Raw genomic sequence first — 18,986 nt, forward strand, 5'->3', positions numbered from 1 at the left:
TGGTTTTTGCCTCTGATTCTTTTCTGCAGTGAAAGTACATGAGAATTGCTCTCAGTTGTTGAAGCAGCCCTCCTTTCTTATCTTCCTGACCACTGTTTGCAACATCTGTCAGTGCTTTATTTAGGAGGGCCCCAAGACACAAAGAGCTCGAGGACAATTACTCTGAGCTCTGTACTCCGTTGTCGGGATGCTCTTGTCTTGGCTTGGAAAAAATATATTCAATGGGAATAAGATAAAACCATGTGAATTTTTTTATGGTTTAGAAAGCATATGTTGGCAAAGGCTTGTCTCTAATGAATGCTGTTTCTTTTTTTAAATAACGTCAGGGGAAAACCCCATCATAACTCTTTTTAACTATTGTAAGACAATAAACTGTTCTACCTAAATAACATATGGCATTTTTCTCATTTCAGCCTGAACTATATCTTCTTAGCAGACTTCAAAATGTCTTCATAATCACAGGGGGACAGCACTGACAGATACAGAGCTCAGGAGAGTTAAATGAAAATTTTCCAATCCTTTCAATGGGAATATTGGCAGAAGAAGGAAAAGGATAAGACAATGGAATTTCAGCTGATGGGGACAGATGATCCTTCTGCTGCCACAGAAAGACTAAAGTATCTGCTGACAACTGTTGAAAGATGCATTTCCTTCATTATTTTTTTGTTGAATACTTGTATGTTTAGGGACAGTTCTGCTTTCATGCCTACTCACTGTTGAAAAAAAACAAAGGAAGGACAACTTGCATCCCTTCCAAATGGAAAGAAAATTCAATGCAAAACTTTTGTATTCATTTTTGAAAGCAGATCATGACAAATAGCCACTAAAAGCACAAGTAAAAGCAAGCAATTACTGCTGAGCATCTCAAGAGCCCCAGTCCTGTAGGCTTTTATGTGGCATTTATGTGACTGTCTGCTGAAATAAGCACACCTGACCAGTTACGTACCTGAAGCACATCTTTACATGGAAATATCTGCACAACCTGGGTGCTAATGCACATGTTTTCAGAGAAGGTTCTAAGGCTTGACTAAATCCCACTGAAGATGATGGAAAGGCTTCAGGAGCCTGTAGGAATCAAATCAAAAGAGTGCACATTGTGCCTTCCACCCAAATCTGCATTAGCAAAGGTGACTTAAGTATCTCTCCCACTACAAAGCCAGGCCCAAATGTGCCTTTGCTCTTTAAAGATCAGATTTTCCTTTTATCAGACTCAAAGCTGTTCCCTTCTTACAGACAAAAACCCATGTGAGGAAAAAACACTGCAACTCACAACTTCATGCTGTGGAAACTTATGCAGAGCAGAAGAAACAAAACTGCTTCTAATTATGGTTGCTCAGTAGGTATGAAATAATTCCTCCTCCTCCTTTCCTTCCTCCAACACTGATGAATTAAAGAGAAGCACCAACAGCATAGTGTAGTTTGGATAAAAATATTACCAGTCAAATTAAACATCTCAGATACTAAATTACTTCACTTGCCCACTTTGTTAATTGACTGTAAGGGTGACTTGCTGATTATGTGGCCAAGTCAAAGTTCTGCTCAGACTTGTCATCTGGATGGCTGTGAAAACCTTCTGTGTACCCTTTGTGACTGACTGGGATGTTCCATGTGGCAGACCAGCGTGAGAAACTGCTCTGCACCTAAAACTAAAAAGGAAGCATTGCTTGTGCATATGAATGAGCATTTAGAGAAAAAAAAAAATTATTTCCAGTAACTAGAATACTCTGAAATATGCTGTTGATGTGCCCATAATAACTGTAATAATCCTCTCTGATAGCCTTAAAGGCCCAGAATATATTTCACATTTATAACATGAGATATGCAACTATTTTGTGGAATGACTGACAATTTAAATAACTTCTCTTGTCCCTAGCCGTTCCTTCCAGGATAGCTGTTGGCTTCCTGGGAAGATGATTTTATGTTGGATGGCTCCAAGGAACTCTAAGAACAAGCTGGCTCAGGGCTGACAGTGATATGGCTCCTCTGATAATCTCACCCAAATGGATCTGCAGCTTGAAAAATCAGCAGAATGCCCAAATGCCAAAAAATCTGCAACTAAACACACAAGTACCCCTCAGGTTTGTGGGAATGTCTGGGTGTTAGAGCCTGGGGATATGCATGTGCACACCCACAGCAAATCCACACCCAAGGTGACTGGCGTTAATCACCCTGGGATGTTTAGTCCTGGCTCATCAGGATACATGCAAGAGCAAATCCTTGTTTCCCGAGTGCATTAAATGACATTTAAAAAAAGGGTAATTGCATTTCTGGAGCCCCCACCACCACACAGTGGATTTTCTCTTCTGTAGTGTGATGAAGATGATGGCCCAGCTGTAAACTGTGCAGGACTGGGATCATCATCTTTGCATATGCACACAACGTGCAGAAACCAGCTTATGACAAATGGCAGAGCCTTGGCCAATGTCTTTTCCAGGAGAAGGGGTCTTTATTCTCCAGGCCTTTCCACTTGCCCTGTCTCCAGCCATGATATCAGCTGAGCTCTAATGTGCCAGCTTGCTTCCTTCATCTATTGAAGGCATTATGAGGAAAACACAAGACATCTGGTAATCATTTGAAAATGTTCCTTGTAGAAGTTTTGGTTCTTGCTAGCAGGCTACTGGAGATGAATACACATACCTGTAAATGAAAATGCACATTGGCATCAGTGCAGAACTCTTCTGTAGCAGCCCCAAGGGAGAAAAGCTACTTAGTTGGGCAAAAATGAGAAGGGATACTCTGAATCTTCCTTTAAGTGCAGGATGCTAAATTCTGCACTGACCTAACTGCTCATCACTTTCTTAATCTGCAGCTATGTGGGAAGCTCTCACCAGAGCAGCAGAACTGCCTAGGGGAACAGGCCATAGTTTATGGTGACAGGAGCCATCAAAGTGGTCATCTCTTTGGCTTGGAACTTGTAGCTGGAAGGAGGTGTTTGTTTGACATCTCAGCTGCTTTTTGTTGTATTACATGAGCCCAAACACCAGGAAAATTACCTGTACCTATCTAGGAAGAATGAATAATCAAAGGGAGAAAGGCTGGAAGAGAAGATGCTTTTAGGTTTGTGAACTATGTGTAATTTATGGTCCATAAAATCAATTTCTCAAATGAAATTAAATTGGTGATTGTCTCTTCTGTTAGACAGTGTCACCTCCCAGTTTTGTGTGAGGAATCCTCAAAGGGATCAGGTAGAAGAGGGACCCTGAATCTCCCTTAACTGAGAACATCTTCATATGGGGGAATCTCTCATCTGACTCCATCACCAGAGAGAAAAGAATCAGGCTTCAGGTGTAAATTTATAGAAGCTTTCTTTCAACAGAAATCTGAGATTTCCAAAACCATCCCTCTCCTCTTGCTTAGTCCTTTGCTCCTTATTTTTATAACCATTCTTGCACTGAATAAAAGTCCTTTTATTTTGAGACCAAGCTCCCTAGTACCCAGATCCTACCAGAATTGTGTTTCTCAGACCCCATCACTGTACTGAGTAAAAAGAAAAATAAATATTAAAAGTTTGGAGACCCTCTACAATCAATATCCTGTATAGAAAGTAAAATAATTAATCCTTATGAGATCTGGTTTTGTTATCCAAACACAGGTGGCAAACTTTCTGAAGCAAACCTGTGCTTAAATTGTGTAAGACATTCAAAAGTAGAATGAGTGCTATAAAATGCCTCCAAAATATTTGTTTTTATGAAGGGGACAATTTAGGGTTAGAGGAGATTGCCTCTATGAAAATGCAGTGGATAACACTCCTCAAGCATGAACTAAACCAAAATTGGTTGGTCTAGGAGCTGGACTTTAATGGTCCCAGTGGGGTCCATTCCAACTCAGAATATTCTCGGATTCTTTTCAGTACAAATAATGTTTTAAAATGTTATGTATCACCTCCACACAAACCCAATGGGCACACACACAAACACACATCTACAGATTTGGATAGAACAATAAGTAGGACATTAATTCACATACTTATATGTGAACTTCTCTGTGCAGTGCAGAAGCTGACAAACAAAGAGAACTTTTGTCTGCTGACGTTTGCACATTGACCTGGATAGGAAATAATGAAGATAGAGCTGAGGCAGTAAAGGAGACATTTCTTCAGAACAAATTTACTCAACATCTAGAAAAATGAATAACACAGCACTGAACAAACTGAAAACAGTCTCAACCTTTTTTGCTTCCCAACAACTATGACACTATTTGGAAACCTCCTGTGAAACATACACAAGGACTGGCATAATCTCTTGGGTTTGCTGCTAACTTTTTCCAAAAAAAGGGACCTTCAGACCTGTTTACCTGGAGGACAACACATGCAGTAACATAATGATAGAAAAAGGGAAACTACTCGGAAATACTTCTTTGCCTCCAATCCTAACAAGACTTCTTTGGGGATGTAAAAGTTCTCTAATACTGAACAGATGTTAAGGTAGCTCAAATACAATACCCAGAATCCTTTTTCCAGCCTGTTATTTTATAATTTATCAAAATGTTTAAATGCTCTTTCATTGGCTATTAAAAATTATTATTAAATGAAAGTAAGACTCTTGAGAAGGCTTTAATTCATTTCACAGAACACCCAGTCAGAGAGGAATGAAGGTGCAAAAAACCTGCCAAGGGCTCAGTGAATGGATAAAGTGTTAGAGGTGATGTGTGTTTTTAGAGATTTTAGACAGTATAATTTCAAAATTAGGACTGCCTCCTTAAAGTCTTATTCAGGTAAGGTGTTCATAGGATGAAAGGGCAAATGCTCAGCTTGGGTTTCTTGAGGTAATCTATTCAGCCTGGAAGTTCCTGTTTAGTAGACATGATTCTCTTCTTTAAATGCTAAATTTAAGCCTATATCTAGCACAGTTTATATTCTCACTTGTACACATATCAGAGTCCTTATGCATCTTGCATAAAAGCAAGGACAAAAGCATGAGTTCAAAACCAAGAGTCCATTCTCTGGTACCAACAAAATTATCTAAAAGTTGATAGAGCTACACTCTTTTAACCCCTGTTTCAGAGGGAAATGGGAAACTCTAGAAAGGAATGTGCTCAAATCCACATTCTATACTTGAAAATCTGGAAGACTGGTGAGGAAGGAGCAAAGCCAAAACCTAGATGTGAGTTTGGCAAGTGGTAAAAATCCCAACTCAAACCACTCGGGAGCTTTGGACAAAGTTCTGCTTCCAAATTGGCTGCTAGGCCTTGAGCACATCTTAAATATGGAGTGGAGAAGTAAATCACAGCATCAAGAGGATTTATTTTTACCTTCTTTTATATGCAGTGAGATTTTTTTTATATTAATTCATTTTTGATACCTGCCTTTCTTACTGGATTTACAGATATCTTGTTTCTTGGAAACTTCTGTCACTCCATTGCTGTTATCCTTCTAGCCAGCAGGGAATGCTGGTGTATGGAAGTAACTCTCTCTCCCTGTCATAAGGAGAAAGTTCTCTTCCTCACTTAGGAAAGCTTAGAAAACATTCCCTGCGCAATCTGGAACAGATTTGTTTCTGGAACAGTGCTGTCCAAACAAAAGACCAAACTGGCTTTCAAAGGCAGAGTGCTCTTACCTTAGTCCACCATGCTTTTCTGGTGCTTCTAGCTGCCTTAAAGCAGGATGTCTTATTTTACCTATTGTTCCTATTTTTCCTATTTTATTGCTTGCTACTAAGGCTTCAGCCAAGAAGAATCCTCATGCTGCAGTTGTAGAAAGGCCAGCTTGTCTCCAGGCTGGAAGAAATTCTGATCCTTGAATTGCCAGCCTCTATTCATAAATATGTGAATAGTCCAAAGATCTCTCAGAACTTGATGTGATATGACAAAAGCAAGGGTATTTATGTTCCATGGCTATTTTCCCTTGTCAAATCCAGTGAGGATAACATACAGATGTACTCTAAGCCTTTCAGTATTCTCAAGAGAGAAAGCCCCTTTGGCAGGCATCCTCACTTTTTCAATAAACATAAGGTTTTTCTCAGTTTTGATTTATAGCACTGAATGTGTCTCTTTGCAATTCTGCAGTCAATGATACCGAAAGCTGGAAGTTAACAGCATCATAAAAAACCCTAAAGCCTTGTTTCCAAAAGTTGCACATATTCTTTAAACTTTTGAAGCAGGGGATATTTGGTGGCAAATTTTCCGAAGTAACTGAGCTCCAAGATAAATTTCCATGGGGACATTCTCCACTTTGCACTCCAAACCCACAATCCCCAAGGAATAAGTTGCTCCCCACTTACTGTGCCCCTTAAGAGTTACAAATGGAAAAGTCTGCCAAAGGAGGGAGGAAAGGAGGGTGACCCCGTTCCTGTTCTTCAACTGCAAACCTGCTGGGATGAATTGTTTGAGAGCAGCTCTCCAGAGAAGGGTTTGAAACTATTGTGTGGAAGATTGGATATGAGCTGGCAATGTGTGTTTGCAGCCCAGAAATCCAGGGATGCATCCAAAGCAATGATGGCAGGAGGGGAGGGGAGGGGAAGGGAAGGGAAGGGAAGGGAAGGGAAGGGAAGGGAAGGGAAGGGAAGGGAAGGGAAGGGAAGGGAAGGGAAGGGAAGGGAAGGGAAGGGAAGGGAAGGGAAGGGAAGGGAAGGGAAGGGAAGGGAAGGGAAGGGAAGGGAAGGGAAGGGAAGGGAAGGGAAGGGAAGGGAAGGGAAGGAGAAGGGAAGGGGAGGGGAGGGGAGGGGAGGGGAGGGGAGGGGAGGGGAGGGGAGGGGGGGATTCTGCCCCTCTGTCCTGCTCAGGTGAGACCCCACCTGCAGAACTGCCTGCAGCACTGGGATCCCAGCACAGGAAGGACAGGGAGCTGCTGGAGACAGTCTAGAGGAGGGACATGAAGATGATCAGAGGGATGGAGCAGTTCTGCTGTGAAGAAAAGCTGGGAGAATTGGGATTGATCAGCCTGGAGAATGGAAGGCTCAAGGGTGACCTAACTGTGGCCTTTCAATAATTAAAGGGGGCTTATAAAGAAGATGGGGAGAGACTTTTTATCAAAGGCTATAATCATACAACAATAGGATCATAAAGGTTTGGAAAGTCCAGGCTTCGACCAAAGACCACTTTGCCAAATCAACCACAACACTGAGTCCAGTCATTCCTTGGATACCTACAGGGATGGGGACTCTCCCACCTCCCTGGGCAGGTGATGTCTAATGCCTGACCACCCTTTCAGTGAAGAAATTCTTTGTGATGTCAAACCTGAGCCTCCCCTGGTGCAGCTTGAGGCCATTCCCTCTTGTCCTGTCACTCCTCACATTGTGAAGGAAGCCAAAGAGCACTGAAAGAGCAGTTTATGACAAGACAAAGCTGCTTATCAGTTTGTGACACAGGGCACCAAGATACACATTGTTCTGACTTTTCATTCTCTGCTCTCCTTCCCCTCTTCCCCCATCCTTTTACCAATAGCCCTCCCTGGGACTTCTGGAGCACTTTCCCTGCCACAGCCATGGGGGAATGACTTTCCTAATGCAGGCTACCTTCCTCTCCGTTGTGTAGGCTGCCCACCAGTGATGGGAGATCTGTAAGCTCTAGATATGAAGGGTTCCCAGGAGCTAAGGCTGGAGTTCCTCCTGCCACAGAGAAGATCCTGAATCAAAGAACAGAAAAATGTGGGTTTTCTTTTCTTTTCTCCTTTTTTTTTTTTTTTTTTATTTCTCTCTCTGAATAGGCCACTTTTGCACAGACAAGCACTGATCCAGAATGAATGCATTCATTGCTACTGTGTATTGCTGTTTTTAAACACTAAGCTCCTGATGGAGGTAGCTAGGTAGAGATAATTCTAAAGAGCAGTTCCTGTGAAACTGCAGCCTTAACTTTTACAACAGGATACTGTAGAAAGAAGTGTTATTTTTAGAGCCTTGGTTTAGCTGAGAAATTTCAGCTTACAGCTGAAATATTACTTTCACAATCCATACACATGGATTTTTGTGAATGGTTCTCGAGGGGTTACTTTTTGCTTCCAAGCCAGTCTTTGGTGACATTTTAAAGTTATAATAGCAGGACTGTGAGGAGTAGCCTGGTCCAAGAGTCCTTTAGATCCATGAGCACATGTAGTAAATGTGCAGCATCTGTGGGCAGCTCTTCCATTCACCAGGCTCTGTGCAGGCTCTGCTCAAAATCTCATGGGCAAAGCTGCACAAGCACCACGTCAGCTGGGCTGTTTGGGCTGCTCCTTTGGTGTTCCATGGCCTTACTGAGAAGAGCAGAGTATTTGCCATGGCTGGGCAGAGAGCTCCTCTGAGATCAGAGGCCTCCCTGGCACAGCTGAAACACTGCAGAGGCTTTGTACACCAGCACTCCCCTGCCCTCAGGAAAATGAGCTTTATCCAACAAGTGAGGCCCCAGTCTCTGTCTCTCAGGGGGAAACACCTGAGAGAGGGTGGGAAGCCTCACTCTTTTGATGCCAGGATATCAGTCCATGGTATCATCTGCACACACCCACCAGGGCCACTCTGAGAGCCCCCTGTGTGGCTTCCAACAGTGACACTCTCCCTACATCTTGCCTCCTTTTTGCTTTGTTTACTTTCCAGGAATTGTCTGAAGTGTTCCCAGTCTGCCTTTACCCAGCTTCAGTTCTGATCTTTTTCTTTTTTTCTTTTTTTTTTTTTTTTTTTTTTTCTCTCCTCCTAGGCAGCCTCAGTTGAACCTTGTGGCAGCTGAGCAGCAAAGTCTGCTGACTTGCAGCATCCCTGGGGAGCTGATTCAGTCTCTCTCTGTCTGTGGGTCTCTTCAAAGGGCTCCAGCTCAAAGCTGCAGCAAACTGGTAGCTTGCTCTCCTTTTAAATGCATCATGGAATGACCTGAATGTCAGGACAGGAGAGCTGTGAGGGTGGGGAGCAGAAGGCTGGATTCCTGAGGGAAGTGGTGCAGGAGAGGACAGGAACAGCCTGAAAAATACCCTGGCAAAATCCACAGATATACCACAGGGTGGAGACCCAGGGTGGGAGTGCAGTCTGAGAGGTATTGAGATTTTATGAATTTTATAATGAAATAGAGGAACAATAAAATTTTCTTTTTGGTTTACTTAAAATTTATAATTCTGCTTCTGGAAATTTATTCCTTTAAAGCCCTCCTTTCCTTGCTTTTAATGAAATACAATATTTTTTTAAAGGTCATCTTGGAGTAAAATAAAGTTTAATTTCAGGATGGTTGAAACACAACATTTCAGCTTTCCATAAGCAATACATTTTTGAAAATATTGAACTGTTCTTTCTTGATACTTTCAAAACCCTTCCCTCCTTAATTTTTCTGGGACAGATCCCTAAGTTTTTAAGTGGATTAAGGAACTGTTTTAATTTCTCCAGAACTCTGTGATTGGATTTACTATCTGTGGAGCACTGGAGCCATGTGGTACTGTCAGCCCTCCTGTTTCCACAGCAGACTCATGGCTCAGCCATCCCCCTGGGACTCAGGAGGCCTCAGCACAGCTTCTGGTTCTGCCAACTGTCTTCACCCAAGGCCAAATTCTTGAAGGCACTTTGACAAGCTACTTTTTATTTTAAAAGGTGCCCAAATAGGCTGGGCATCTAACACACACACTGACGTGATTTCCTGATAATTACAGCCAGAAAAAGCCCTGGGGTGATGAGGATGGCAGAACTGCCTTGCACCACTTTGCTGGGTCTTGTGCTCCCTTCAGGGTAAAAAGCAACCCTGGAGGTCACCCAGAGGTGCTGCTGGACTGGGGGTCTGGCACCCAGATCCGTAAGAGACAAATCTAATCTGCCCCTGATTACCTCATTACATTAATTGCTACATGGCAAATTGGCAACCCAGCACACTAATTAAGACGATAGCATAGAAAAAAACATTGAGGTGGAAGGTATTGCATAATTCAGAAAGATTCTGGGGAAATGAATGCAAAGCAGAGCTAAGGAAAGTCTAGAACACTAGAGTTAGTTTTCTGTCACCCTCCCTGCAAAGATTGCAGGGAAATTCCAGCCAAATTTTCCTTGTTGCCCCTGAGATACTGCACTCCTGGGTCACACTGTGGCACAGATAGTTCGTCCATCTGAATGATTTTTAAGTCCATACTGTTCTGGGATGGTCTTTTTATAAAAACCATCATAATTTAAAAATCAAAGGTGGTGGTTGCTCTGAGAGGAGGCACTTCTGCTGTCACCACACAGACAGGAATGGTGAGGAAAGTGTCAAAAGATAAATTTGTCTCACATGACACTTGGCAGCACTACAGGGAAGCAACTGTCACACAGTATCATAATTAATTTTTCCTCTTTTCTGACCTTGCTTTCTTGGTGATATCCCACACCTTTGTAAGAGGCTGTGAATCCCCCAGAGCAAGAGATCCCACTGCAATCAGAGGTACAGCCACAGGCACAGACATATCCAAGCTGCCCTAGTGCTGCCCCACTCACTGCTGCAGATGCAGCAGCAGTGGCATGAAATTCAGGGGGTACTAACTACAGAGGTGGGCAAGAGGAAGAGGCACTCAGTCTTGGACAAGGTCACAGGTAAAGCTAAATTCAGCTCAGATGCTGCAATCACAGCTCCAGGTTCCACCTGAGATGCAGCTGTGTGCACTTCACTGATCCCCTGGGTTGTCCAAGGCATTATACACATTACCCTACACATACATTACCTTATATACAGATTGCATTAATTCATGGACAATGAATATATGATATATACAAAATGTGTGTATGTATATATATATATATATATATATATATATATATAAATATATAAACATACATACTATATTCCTTATATACAGATTGCATGAATTCATTGCCCTGACTTCTGCACTGGTATTGAGACTCCTTTGTGGTTCCTGGGAATTACAAATTAAATTATTAAATATGGCTGATCTCCGAGCAACGACTGTTCAGAGTTGACTGTTCTCTTTATGCAAAATTTTCTGTTTAGTCAGTAACACTCACTTGGAATTACCTCAATTGTTAAGGCCTTTAATAGTGTTTTTGTTCAATGATTGTACCTAAGATGCTAAAAGCTCCCTCCTTTGTAAATTAAATCACGTCTTTCTAAGGTAAGAACTTGAATGTGAGTCTCCCACATCACAGGGAGATGCTGCACCAATTCCTCCCTCCTCTGGCACTCCCTCAATGTCAGGGCAGGGAATGACCCAGGGATGCCTTTGCTGCCTCTGCTGGGGCAGATCTTGCTCTCTTGAGCTGGAATGCTTCCCTGCACCGAAGTTGCTGCCAATGACAAATTCCAATGAAAGATCATGTTTGTGGCAAGTCAGTGTTTCGTGGTGCAAAACATCTTTTGCTGAGGAATTCTTTATCTGATCCTGCCTCATGGCTGCCCAGCCCTGCAGTCCTCTGGCTCTGCAATAGGTTGGCATGAATTCTCTCCTCTTTTCCAGCTGCAGCCCTGGACTGCAGGTATCTCTATGGACTCACAGAGCTGCACCCTTCTAAGCTCTCATGCTGCTGCAAAAAAATGCTCAACATGTGAATTTTTTAGTGGCATTTCCTGCAAAGAAATGAAGATAAGATCCTTGAAGGGTGTACCCTGGGTGTACACAGGAGTGCTGTGTTGCTTGAGAGTGAGTTCCTAAAATAAATGCCTCTGGGCATAATCCCTGTGAAATTGTCATCCATAAGAAACCCTCTTGGATCAGACACTTGTACAGACACATGTTCTCCTAGCTGGCACTGCATTTGTTTGCCCAGCTCTGTAAATCACAGAATTGCCAAGGTTAGAAGAAGTTTTTAAGATCATCAAGTCCAATCTCCAGCCTTGGAGATGGATAAGGAGGCGGACTTAGTTTTCAGATTGTTAACCTTCCACAGGCAGGCAGTTCTCACTTAAAAGGCTCAGAAACTGCCCTGTGGTAAAATGGATGACAAAAATGAAGCATCTCTGCTCCGACAGAGGAGTGGACCATGCTGTCTTACAGTGCAATTTTTTTAGTCCATAAAGAATTGAGAGAAGAGGGTACATATGCAAAAAAGGTTTCTGACTGCTAAGGAATCATCTGCATGTAAACAATAAAAATAAGCAAGTACTGCTCCTTTTGGAACAGGGAGGTGCAGGCCTGAGGGTTGTTTTTGCATCAACTTGTCATGGTGGCTTTACAAGTGTGTGCCTGCCTGTTTATTCATGGCTGCAGCGAGAGCAGCCTGCTTTCCACCCAGTCTGTATTGTAAGCAAAAAATATAACTTGCAGATAAGTAGTGTTGTGGGGAGACAAAACACCCATCAAAATACTGTGGGAACTTTGGTGTCTTTATAAAATGTGTTTGATGGGGAAAGACAAATACAACAACAATGCCATCTTACTGGTAACAATAGTTAACATTTCTCCTAATTTCATTAACGATTTAATTCTGAAAGGAAGAAAGGCTGACATAGCTGATTTGGTTGCAATTAGAGGGGTGAAGTAATAGGTGACTAGGCTTTGCAAATCATTCAGGTTGTTTTGAGAAACCAGTGTACAAAAATATTTTTTTTGCTTATGATTTGCATTATTAGAAAAAAAAAAAAAAGAAAAAGAAAAGAAAAACAAATCTATTCCAGGTATGTTTTCTAGCATAAATGAGGCTTGTGATAAGTGCTGGGGTAAAACTAGAAATCCAGGGGTACTAGAAATAATAATTTTGAAATTGTTTAAACCTGTCTTGAATTTATATTCAGACATCATGAGCTCTTTTTATGCATGTCTTCCATGCCTCTTACCACAACATGCTCTTCTCAAACACAGGCTTGTTAAGCTCACAGAGGGACAGGCAATCACCCATTTAATGATCTTCTGTAGTGTGGTTTTTCACACTGCTTGAGCTGAGAGCTGGGTTTCAGAAGGAGAGGAGTATTTGTTCTGCTGTTGGGGATCTATTTGCCTGACCAAAAAAAAAAAAAAAAAAAGCTAGATGAAATCTGGATTCATTGCAATGATCACAAAGAAGGCCATAAAGTGATTTTTACTAGAGTTCAGTTCCTGGTCAATGAGATTCATGCTTGCATATCTATGAGTGAGCTGTGGGGGGTCCTGCAGCAGGTGTTGTGTGGGGAAAGGCTTGGCCCCACCATGGCACCTGTGCCCACAAAGTCATCGCCTACCATGGATTGCTTGAGTTGGAACGGATTTGTGGCACAATCACACTCTCCCCTCCATGGGGCAACAACTGCCAGTGCCACCCTGCCCTCCTGCCCTGGCCAGCTCCCAGACAATGGAGAGGTGCAGCTCTGAGGATGCCAGATGGCCAAATGAGCCCAGCTGAGCGTGCCAGGGCTGAGCTCCTCTGGTGCAAGCCCTGCACACCTCACTGCCAGCGCCTGGGAACCATGCAAAGCCCCACTGGAGGTGGGGGAAAAAGGACTTCCTTATCTGATTTTACCCAAATGCTTTCTGTACTGAGGGAGTTTCTTAGAGCTGTGCAATATGTGGAAGAAAACACTTCTGTGCCTGAAGAATGAAGTGCCTGTTGAAGAACTTCCTCCTGAGGGGAGGTGGAGGGGCAGGCACTGAGCTCTGCTCTCTGGGACCAGGGACAGGACTCGAGGGAACGGCTGGAGCTGGGTCAGGGGAGTGTCAGGCTGGGTAACAGGGAAAGGTTCTTCCCCCAGAGGTGTCAGGCACTGCCCAGGCTCCCCAGGGAGCGGTCATGGCCCCAAGGCTGCCAGAGCTCCGGGCGCGTTTGGACAGCGCTCTCAGGGATGCACAGGATGGGATTGTGGGGTGTCTGTGCAGGGACAGAGGCTGGACTCGATAATCCTTGTGGGTCTCTCCCAACTCAGGATATTCCATGTGTGTGTGAAGGCCCCTTCAGAGACTCATTCCCTTGTGTTACCAGGTGTACCCTGACACTTGCACATGTATCTGACTGCTTCTAGGGCTGTGCTTAGTGTTCCCACTTCTTCTGACCAGCCAAAACAGGTCATCACCTTCAGAACAGTTTATTCTGTCAGCCTTTTCTAAAAAAATTATTATTTAGGGATGCTTGGAAATATCCAGGGAACAGGCTGGAGGCCTGCCAGCATTCTTGTGGAGTCTATGATGTCTTGCTGGCTGTGGCAAAAGTTAGGGTCTCTTGAGCTCCAGCAAACAGCCAGGGACAAGGCATGGGATGGATGAATTGTCTTGGTGGCTGCATTTGTCCCATGAGTGTCAACTGGACAGTGCAGGACTGTGCAGGACTGTCTGGTTTTGTACTGTTGCTTCAGACACTTAAATAAGTTGGACTGACTAGAGCAGAAATATGAGCACAGCTGTCTTTTTTTCCTGGTGGGAAATTGACTGTGGGGCTTCTAAATGTTCAAGTCAGTCTGAAAATGAAAATATTTACTGTTTGTTCAATTTATTTATTTATTACTTATTGTTCCCAGTCCATGAAGCTGTTTCCTTGGTGTATTTTTAATATATTCAAAACAAAAGGAATTAAGGAACTTGAACTTAACATGTCAAGGTGCTTTTGGAGGGTCTGTGTTTCCTATGTTCTTTGCATGGCAGTGCAGCTCAGCTCAATTTTGTAAGAATTAGTGGCTTTTGGGAAGCTGTCACCTATGAAGAACAAACACCCTCATTTTTCCTCCAAGAAGTCAACAACCAATGAAAATCATTATTCAGCCAATGTACCCATACACTGATATGAACAAAACTTCTAAAAAGGAGAGCCTATGCCAGTTTATGGGAGCTATTAAAAAGGTGTTGAGTTTTTGATACTCACTGGGAAATGGATAGAGGCCACCAAACTAATTTCACAAAGGCTGATACAAATCCTCCAGTCAGTAAAAACCTTCAGTCATCTGCAGCTGGATTTGAGCTGGGAACTGCTGGATCCCTTCAGCACTCAGCCCCTCCTCCCCAGTTTTTATGGTCAGCAGGTGTGTGTGTAGGAGAGACTGTGGTCTCCCATTTAATTTGTTGCTGCTGATTTATGGCATAATATCAGTTAGGCAGGCTTCATAAAGCTGGGGGCCAGGAGGGACAGCTCAATCATCTGCCCTGTCCTCCTGTGCAGTACAGCCCATTAAGTTTCACCTGGACACCAGTATATTAAGCTCACAAATTAAATCGAGACTACAGCACTTTTAAGCACACAGAGGATTAAACCATGTGCCACAGATGGAAACAGGAGGGACAAAAAGTCATTGCTGCTCAAGGGCTCTGCTGTCTCAAGGAAGAAAATAGTTGAGAGAAGTCTACCAAGAAGCAGACAAACCAATCCCTGTCATGGAGAAAGAGGGGAGAGTCCTCAGATAAAAAACAATGAGGCAAGAAAATCTAGACTGAGAGCAAAACAGCATCCAGAAACTTGTGCCAACCTGATCTGTGAGCAAATAATATCTTGAATCCAGCTACGGGGATAGGCAGGGCCCTGGGTATGACAAAAAGGAACCACAGCAGGAAAAGAGAATAAAAACCTCTCTGCCATCACATTCTCTTTCCTTCTCGCTTCAAGCTTCTGAGGAAGACAAAAGGGGGAAAAAAAAGGCAAAATGTTGCCTTTATGGATAATGTTAGAATTGCCTTTTATACAAGTTTATAAGGGCACTCAGAGATGTTGGGCATGTGATGCTGAGGAGTGATGACTGTAATGTCATCTCACCATGCCATGAGACGTTACAGCATGGGGAAAACCAGCCCTTGGGACAAGTAATGACACCAGGGCAGCTCTCCTGAGCCTTAACTTTCCTGACTAGGAAACAACTGACTAATGAGGAACACACATGGAATTAATTTACTGTCAGACTGGGAGCAAAAATGATAGTTTTGTTTTATTCCTTCAGAGCAAAAGCATCACTGGATAAAAGTCAGTCTGAGCTCCAGAGTTTCTAAAAATTGAGACAAAAGAGAAGCATTGGAAGAAAACAGAAAGTTAAAACAATACTTGGTGCAACTTTAGCATCTTGTTGCCTTCAGCAAGTTTTAGGGAGAAAACATACAATATCTTCCCTGGAATTATTAGGTAAATAAATTAGGCTTTTTAATGGGTCAAAATACTCAGCCATCATCTCTTTTCCAATTTTATTCTTGTTTTAGCATTATTTGTTGCTGCACAACAGTATAGTGTGACTTCATTTGTGCAACTAATTTTCCTAATTTTAATGATATTTCTCCAGAAAAAAAAAAATCTGCATGTGTACTTGGACTTCCTTTTGGATTCAGATGAAGGCTTTGCCTTTGCAGAGAGTGAGAGTCTGTCTCTGCATTTGCCTTATGCTTTCTTAAGTTCATCCATGTCATATTATTGCATGTGATTCCAGCATTAAACTATAATATAGGGCATGTACTGGGTAAGGATATTCCACAGATCAGCTTGTCCACTGCCCCTGAAGCAATTTTTTCTGCTGATATTTCCAAGTTTCCCCTTTTGGTTGTTTTCTGAACATCATGGTTTTAAGGAGTAGAACTATCTCCTCTCCTTGTCTATCTGACATATTTTTTTTTAGCTTCACTACTTTCACGAAAAAATACACTCTGTGGACACCATCATCAACAGCTATTCTGAATAGACATACGGGATGAATAACTAGAGGGGAAATAAGCCTTTGTTAATAAAGAAAAAAAAAAGGAATAAAGAGCATCAGCAAATACTGGCATAAACTGAAGATTTTATAAGATTTCAGAAATAAGTATAAAACAAAGATTTCTTGTGCAATGATGATCATCAGCACACACAATGTGATTCATAAAGACTATTTTGACAAAGCCCCCCTTGCACCAAACTCTCTCTTGATGTTTTTCTATGCACCAAAGAGACTTTGGTTCCCTCCACAAGGAGGGAGGGAAAAATTAAGAGCTGTGGGGAGAGACTAGAAGGGAAAACAAGAAAATTATGAAGATTGTTTTAATAAACCAAAAGAGAGAAGGATGCAAAGTGCTGGAAAATATGTCTAGAAGGAAAAAGTATAGAAGTGGAAAGGAAAGAGGAAATTTAGCAAAATATGTAAAAGTCAGAGATCAGCAAGCCAGGTTTTCAGCTGGGATAAGCAAACTCCACTAAAGCTAGTGGAGCCAAAATGAGTCCCAGCAATTGAGAATCTATCTCATTTTGCTCCATCAAAGAAATAAAGAACAGAAAATTTACTTTATAGAGAACGTAGAACTTATGAATTGAGTGTGATTTAGCTGCCACTCAGAAAAAAATCAGTAAGAACCCTGCTAAAGCCTGCTGTTCTATAAATACTCTCTGATTAGACTATTTTTTTATATATTTTAGCCTGGTGTTCATACACTCAGGGTGGATCCTAGGGATGCTCAAGAAGATCCAAATGTGATGCCTGGGGTCCTGGATGTGTCCAAGCACAACAGGGAATAACTAAGGGCAGACTGGGATTTGCCCACTGCTTTTACACTTTCAAAACAGGTCACTCAACTTTCTCAGAGACTTCATATTTGTATCACTCAAAGAAGGCAACAAAGCACAGCCTCTTGTTAGCAATTGCCAGACCATCAGAAAGTTCTAGAAAGCTGCTGGCCCACCTTTGGAGGGCAGGGCTATTTGATTTGACACAGAATGAATAACAAATCAAACATACCCCCCCCCCCCCATTCCCCCCCTTGCCCCCCCCCAAAAAAATTAAACCTCATGGAAGGCTGCCCTTCTTGAAAAGCTACAATAGTCAAGGCTAAAGGCAGAGGTGTTTTTTCGGGTGGCAGGGAGGACTCCAGAGCTCCCCTCCCACCCTCAATCTCTCCCTGCTGCACTATGGCAGCCCTCCATCCATCTGGAAACGCTCTGGAGTTCAGAGGCAGCTTGAGAGCAGCAGTATGCAGTGATCCGTCTCCCAGCCTGGGGAGCTGTGCCAGGGACCGAGTTCAAGACCTGGACAATGCCCTGCTTGGCCAGTTGATTGGATAGAAAAATTAATTTTCAGCCACATTATGGAGGAGGGCCCAGATTCCACAGAACACTGAAGTCTCTGGAAGCTTAGCTGAAAGATCAGTAGTGCTGCTGCAGCAGCTGAGATTTCCACTTGTTGCAAACAGATGAAATTGGGATGGCCACGTACACAGGAAGCCCGAGGGGACCTGCCCCCCACCCTGGGTGATGCTGGCTGCAGGCCCCAGCCAGGAGCAGAGTCCAGTTTTTCACCATGACCACAGGTAAGGTCTGGCCTTCTCACCCATCCAGGTCCTGGGTGTTTAAAAAGAAGGAAATACGGAGTTTCTCAGATCTGCCGTGCCTTGTACCTGAATGCACCCCGTGGAAATGCTTCTCCTTTGTGTTAAAACAGCAGAATGGGAGCAAGCAGATCTTTTCCTGGAGGCTAAGAGCAGATTCCCCAGCTCCTGGAGAAGAGCCAGGATTTCTCCCAGGCCAGCAGGATTGCCTAGTGCTATCACATCTCCATTTCAGTGTCTCCCTGACTCCTCTGCATCAATGCATGTAGACAGTGGAAGGATTGACACTTACAGAGGAAGGATTGCTGAATTACCATTCAGGAATTGCCCGGGAAAAGGCCTGCACAAGTCTGGAGGGAGGGAAACCATCCAGCACTGGTTTGAAAACTTACGCAGCTGACTGTGACACCTAGTCCCCACAACAGGGGCTGTGGCTGCTGAGATGTACAGCACTGGGAGCAGCAGGAGAGGAAGATGTTGAAGATTCTTCACCAAAGCAATGGATGATGTTAAAGGTTTCCTGGGGAAAACAAGACCTGTTCTAACAACAACAACAACAAACCAATGGGATTTTAAAAAAAGTGTAACACAGATCATAGGCCTATTTTTACTGTGGCCAATGAATATTTCTGAAGAACTTTCAAAACCTGAATGCTCTATTACCTTGGATAGAGGATGCATCTTATGGCAGTAAAACAAAGGACAATAAATGTTTCAAATTTAATCTGACTTCCCATGTTTTGGGATAAAAGAAGATGTTTTGAATCTGGGTGCTTTTTACACCCAACACATTCTTGTCTCTGAGTGAGTGGCTACTAAGAATAGATCTTGACTACCTGCCTCATTCATTGCCCTCAGAACATGGGGAGCAAACCCTTGCAAAAGGTGTGCCAAGCCTGTTCAAAGGAAGTATCTCATGAAATAAAACTTAACAGCTAATAAGCTAAAAATAAAACTT

General features: G+C 42.9%; 1 protein-coding gene and 1 long non-coding RNA gene across 3 annotated transcripts in view; one reads left to right on the forward strand and one right to left on the reverse strand.

Annotated features, from left to right (window-relative positions):
• The window catches only part of LOC146763386 (uncharacterized), a 30,368-nt gene extending 23,878 nt beyond the window's left edge, over window positions 1-6,490 (forward strand). For both annotated transcript variants that reach the window (XR_014952290.1, XR_014952295.1), the window contains one exon: window positions 414-6,490. This is a non-coding gene — a long non-coding RNA (uncharacterized LOC146763386). The remainder of the gene's footprint in view (window positions 1-413) is intronic.
• LOC110472978 (potassium voltage-gated channel subfamily KQT member 1-like) overlaps window positions 1-18,986 on the reverse strand; it is a 189,503-nt gene that overhangs the window by 67,586 nt on the left and 102,931 nt on the right. The gene's annotated exons all lie outside the window — the stretch shown is intronic.

Source organism: Lonchura striata, chromosome 1A, assembly GCF_050655825.1.
Source record: "Lonchura striata isolate lonStrDom1 chromosome 1A, ASM5065582v1, whole genome shotgun sequence".
Lineage (NCBI taxonomy): Eukaryota > Metazoa > Chordata > Aves > Passeriformes > Estrildidae > Lonchura > Lonchura striata.